The sequence below is a fragment of the Cynoglossus semilaevis genome, chromosome W (assembly GCF_000523025.1).
Source record: "Cynoglossus semilaevis isolate Cse_v1.0 chromosome W, Cse_v1.0, whole genome shotgun sequence".
Classification (NCBI taxonomy): Eukaryota; Metazoa; Chordata; class Actinopteri; order Pleuronectiformes; family Cynoglossidae; genus Cynoglossus; species Cynoglossus semilaevis.
This window is the reverse complement of record NC_024327.1, coordinates 1,693,125-1,699,420: the sequence shown is the minus strand read 5'-3', so window position 1 is coordinate 1,699,420 and position 6,296 is coordinate 1,693,125. Positions and strand designations below refer to the sequence as shown.

Sequence of the window (6,296 nt, the reverse complement as noted above, 5' to 3'; positions counted from 1 at the left end):
CAAAAGCCCCCATTAACATATAATAAAATAATATATATATATATATATATATATATATATATATATATATATATATATATATAGTTACATCTGACAGGCTGTGAGATGAGTCACTGTGAAACTCACTCTTGTCTTTTTCTCTAGTTTGTACACAAGTTACATTACATCTGAAATGACTCAAGGTCAACGCTGAGTCACGCGTTTCTCCCGGCGGCATTTATCAGACAGTACAAGTGTGGGAGCGCGGCAAAGGAAATGAAAAATGTAATAAACAAAGAAGGACAGGGCATGTCGTGTAAAATATGTGTATACGAAAACATTTGGGGTGATAAATGAAGGCGATACTCGTATACGCGAAGCGAACGCTTCAATATTTACGGTTAAATTGTTGGGCGCATTTAGATAAACACAGGTACGTGTTTTTATTTTTGGCTAGCGCTCAGGATAAATGTTTTTTTTTTACATGAAAACAGCTCGAGAGTTTACCTCATGACAAAATTAACAAAATTCACAGTAATGTAAGTATAGCGATGCGATTAACCCCCTGACATATTTGGCCAATGTTGTTAAAAAAACAAACAGCGGTTTATGAGGGAGGCGGGGGTCACTATCTTGTTTTGATGCGTAATTCTTGTTTCCTGTCACATTCGCGCTACTTTAAAGCTCACGGAATTTAAATGTCTTCTTTTAAAATGCCACACCATATCCTGGTTTTACCCTTATATTTATATATTTTTATTTCAAAATATGATCACGTGTATCTTTAATATATGAAATATATATGTTTTAAATTTATTTGCGTTGTTTATTTCGCGGTAGGTGTATGTAACAAAAAGCATTAGTTAGTGAAGGTGATTGTTGTTGTTTACTCGCCGCGAACGCACCACGGCCCGTGTTGGAGGGAGGGCGGGGCCAGAGCTGTGTTGGCGGAGTCCTGTTCAGCCATGTTAGTTTCCTTCGCTATTCACAAACGATGAGAAAGAGGAGCCATGGCCTTGTCACTGAGCGGAGACGAAGAGGAATATGATTCGGAGTCCGAGCAGGTCAGAGCCCCCCGTATTTCATCATGTGACCTCGATGTGTGTCTGTGTCTGTGTTTGTGTTGTCTGGAGGACGCCAGGAAGCAGACGTTAGCGAGCTAAATGGCGTTTAGCCTCACAGTTGTTTCGGGTTAACGTGTGTCTGTCACCCGCTCCTCTCTCCTCTGTATTGTAGTCGACCTGAAAGACAAAACAAAACAAACAGAAAAGCGTTTTCTTCAAGATTCTAAATCAGCTAAACCACTTTCTTTTTTTTACGTTAATAACACGTTAGTGACTCGGCTGCGTCTTTCTCTGTTTATCGGACCTTATGCACAATCACACCATCTGTCATGTTTCTGCTACAACTGACCCATTTTTTCCCCACTGACCACCTCTGGAGACACGGCACCCTCTTCACTCGCTAATATGACCGACATTATCTGCCCCCACACACCCCCCTCCGGGGGTCCTCCGATAACCGTGAGGTCCCTCCACCGACCCCCGGCTTCAGTGATTTGTAGCTCGCCTTCCGACTCTCTTCCTCCACATTTCCCCCTCTTGGAAAGTGTCTTTTCCTTTTGATTCTGATTTCCTCCTAGTTCCTCAACTTGCCCCACCACTCTGTGCCTTTAAGAAGGCTCCGGGCAAAATGTAGTTGAGGAAGGGGGGATGGGGAGGTGGAACAATGAAGTGGCTCTACTTATCTTGGGTTCTCAAACTGTGGGACTCTGCCGTGATCCCCCCAGTTAAAGCAGGAATAAAGTTGTGGTTGTGTTGATCGAGGAAGAGGTTCGAGGTTAATTCCGCTGGTTTACCAACCAACACCAGGGACTGTAACGCGTTGTTGATCAACTGTGGTCAACCGTAACTAGACGTGAAAGTGTACGATAATGACCCGCGTTATTATAAAAACACGCTTCGTGGGGTTGATTACAGGTGAGGTAGTATTCACTGTGATAACCACGAGAGTCCCGAGGTACTAGTACCTTAGTGAGTATCCTGGAAATACCAATCAAAATACTGGTCCGTGTACAAGAAACTGGTGTCAAAGTTGACCCTCAGAAGTTGGAAAAACATCGTACATGTATTTTAGGTTGCGTTTAAGGACTCGGTTGAATTGTTGTGCTGCGTTCAAGGGTCAAAACAGAGCAGAAAAAGATGTGTCTGTGACGTTGTGCCCAGTGCGGAGTTAGCGTATTTGGGATTTGTACTTTTATTTTGTTGGAATCCACGTGAGTACAAGTTGGTACAAAAGTATGCAGGGAAAGTACTGCTATCTCTGCGATCCAGCTGTGTAATCAGTTTTGTGTCCATGAAGGAAAAAAAAATACTGAGTATTCTGCAGTTTTTGAAGTGAGTCTCAGTAGTTTTTTTTGTTGTTGTTGATCCCATTTAGCGGAAAGTGAACGTGGAAACACATGTGACGTTGATGTGAAGCAGACAGTGGATGGACTGATGGACTAGTCTGGACCGACCTTTGGTGGTGCGTTAGAGTCCAGGTCTGGGATCGGGGTAGTATTTGATGTAGGAAATGGATTTATATTTTTGACACGTCATACTTTCTTTAATTTTGGGTTTTGATTGACCGTTCGTGATCTTCCGAGCTGTACCATGTACCTGTACCAGTACCCGTTAGAGTCTGGTCTAACTGTCCATTTCTAATATCTAGTATTGGTTCAGTACCTCATGATACTCTTTTTTGTTTGTATCCCAGCGGCCACCACTAGGAGCGCCCTAACATTCATTCATACAAACCAAATGTGCTCATGTAATGGTTTTTTTAAACACACGCCTCGGGCTGTTTGCGTACAGACCCAGGCCCAGGAGCCGCAGGTTGCTGCCCCTTAGTGTACTTACATTGGAAAAAAACGTGGGGAAATCTTCATTATTTACTCCTGCTACACACACACAAACACACACACGCTCCTCATGCAACGCTCGCTGCCCCTTTAACGTCTCCGCTCCGGCCCCGCCCACTGTGACACATTGTTGCGGATGACAGAACACACACTGGCTTTTGTGCAGGGCCTCACTGTGTACATGAACGCTCCGCGATGAGCCTTGTGACTCACTCCCACTCGAGATCCAGGCTGAGTCAGAAGACGCCGGGCCCGTCACGGAAGCCGGCCTTTTTTGGTTCACGGGCCCCAGAAAACCGATCCCAGATTCCTGACATATTACTGCAGAGTTACAGTAAAGACCGGTCAGATCTCTCTCTCTCAGTCTCCTTCTCTCTCTCTCTCAGTCTCTCTCTCTCAGTCTCTCTCTCTCTCTCAGTCTCTCTCAGTCTCTCTGTTGTTCAATGTCGGACAGGATGAGGAAGTAACCGAGCAGATTAAACGAGAGATTATTACGAAAAAATTATTATTCACATCAAATTAATTTGACGTTATTATTATTAGCCGAGGGCCAAGAAGTTTCCGCGGCTGCACCTGGTGTTCAGAACCTGAACCGTTTTTTTTTCGTATTTATTCTACATCTGTCGAAGGATTAATGTGGATTAATTTTAATCCGCACTCTCACCTCCGGAGCCATGTCCGGTCCGCTGCCCACATATTTGTGACTCTCGGAGGGGCAGGTGTTGAAATAACAAATGTAGGGCTGTTAAAGAAACACCGAAACACCGTCTCTCTGAGGGCTACGCTAACAAGGGTTAACAAGTATTGTGTACTACAGTGTGTACTACAGCATGTACTACAGTATGCACAGTACAGCGGCGTAACTACACTGAGATATCCGCATACTTTGTTTCCCGATACCGTGTCAAAATCCTCCATCGCTGCCTATAGCGTTGCGATACATCGTATCTTCGCCTCCGTATTGCGATACGTATCGTATCGCCAGATTCTCGCCAACGCACGTGTAGTTACCAGTAATATTTACTTTTTTGTACTTTTTTGGAGCCGTGGAGTGTGCGTGTTTTTTGGTCCGTGTTAATTTTTTTCTTTTATTGACTCTCAATGACTCGTGTTCACACACACACACACACACACTCACGCTCCAGCTAAAGAGTCACATGTGATACTTTTTGCTTCCGCACCCACTGCGTTGCGTTCACCGTCAAAATACATCGCCCGTGATATCCGACCCGTCTGAACCGGTCCGTTCACCTTTCGTTATTTTCCTCCAAGTTATTTCTCTAAGTGATTAACCCTTCGCCTCCTGCAGCTCTTCAAATAACCACATTTGACTAAATCCCTTGACTCACGCCACTTTCCACACTTTTGCCCGCAGCGCCCCCTCCTGGAAATGTCAACAGGAATTGCTATTCCCATTGCTTGAAGAAAATAAAAATTACTAATCCAAAAATTGTCTTCTCCAGCAGAGGGCAGCCAACAGGCCGAAGCCCAAGATGGGGACGACGTCGGCCGTCAAGCTTCCGTCCAACCGCAGCTCGTCGGGAGCGCGGCGCAGGAGGACGCGCTGCCGCAGGTGCGAGGCCTGTCTCCGCAGCGAGTGCGGAGAGTGTCACTTCTGCAAGGACATGAAGAAGTTCGGAGGTCCGGGTCGCATGAAGCAGTCGTGCATTATGAGGCAGTGCATTGCGGTGAGTCGCTGTCGGTCCTGCTCTGCTGTGTGTGTGTGTGTGTTGACGTTTTTTCTACAGTGAGAATATTTTACAAACATCCTGAGTCTAAAGGGTTAAATCGTCAGAGGGGTTTCGTGCTAACTGGACAATAGTGGTGTTAGAATTGCTACACAGAAATATCGCAATATATCGCGTCATATCGTATCGACATTCTGCAGCTTAACATGTAACACGATTGTGTGTTTACTAGGGATATTCGATATTAGCTTTTTGCTGATATCCGATATGCCGATATTGTCCAAACACTTGATTTCCGATTCCGATTTTCCGCCGTGGAATTAACATGACCTACTTTTATTGTTAGTCTTGTCTGCCCAAACTAAACTTTTAAAGTGATTCCGTGAAAGTGATAACTTTACGTTATTGGGTTTTCATTATCAGAGGGAAAATCCGATCGACGCAATTATTACCGATATTACATAACAACGCTAGTGTTTACCGTGTTGACAACCGTTGTAGTCCAAGTGTGATCGTAATAATCTCGGACTCTGCTGCTGTTCCATCGGAACATCAGGTTAGATACGATGGTGGTATCGCGATATTTCTCTGTGTCGACAATTACATTTCTACTAGAACTTTCTTGTTTGGTTCTCGTCCACAGCCCGTCCTGCCTCACACCGCGGTGTGTGTGGTGTGCAAAGAGGCCGGCAAGGAGGACACGCTGGAGGACGAGGAGGACAAGTTCAACTTCATGCTGATGGAGTGTTCCATCTGCAACGAAATCGTCCACCCGCACTGTCTGAAGGTACGAACGGACGGGCGGACGAGGGCGGACGGTTAGGCTAGGGGACCAGGAAGTCACAGAACACCTTTGTTGTGGTTGTTATTTTTTTCACGGTTGAACCGACGGAAGGTTTGACGATAATCCTAGACATGAAGTACTTGTGTGTACTTCATGTTGGTACACACACATCTTGTAGCTGCTTGTTCCCGGTGCCGTTTTGGTCGAACCAGTTTTTCCGAAACATCCAGTTTCCGAACATTTGTAAATGTTTTTAATCTTCACCGCAACTTCCTCTGACCTTTGGTCCCGTCTCGACCGGTGAAAATGCAAATCATTTCCTCTTTTTTTTTTTCTTCCTCCCAGATGAACGATGCATCAGGAGTGGTGAACGACGAGCTGCCGAACTGCTGGGAGTGTCCCAAATGTAACCACGCGGGAAAGCGTGGAAAAGTGAGTACATGTGTTTGTAAACAAAGTCACACGTGAAAGGTCAAAGGTCGCAGGAAGTTAACATTTAATGTCAGCGTTGCGGCAGGTTCTTAAAAGTCCGAAAAAGGCCTGGAACTCCTTGATATAAATGAATGAAATGAAATTTTAAAATGTCGTAGAATTCCATTTTATTTCGCTGGATAAAAAAAAAAATCTTCAATTTTTCCGATGAATAATGATTGCAGTGTTTCCAATCTTGATCACCTGACGATGAGTTGGTGCAAATTTGACAAAAAATGTTTTTCTTTTTTTAGCGAGGATTTAGCGGCGTAGCTTAATCGACGTATGTAAGAAAAATCTAAATAATTCTTAAAACTGTCGTCATCGTACTTCCTGTTTTTTTACGGTAGTAGAGTTACTCTCACCGTCGGTGGACCGAATCCCAACAGTTTAGTCACGTCTCAGTTTAATTGAATTTCCATGTTAAGACCCGCCCCTGAAATTCTTTGCGCCTCTAGTTGAGTGCGCCCCA

The 6,296-nt window shown here is 44.6% G+C and overlaps 1 pseudogene; it reads left to right on the top strand.

Annotated features, from left to right (window-relative positions):
• Positions 1-912: 912 nt before the first annotated feature.
• The window catches only part of LOC103396916 (lysine-specific demethylase 2B-like), an 11,503-nt pseudogene continuing 6,119 nt past the window's right edge, over positions 913-6,296 (top strand).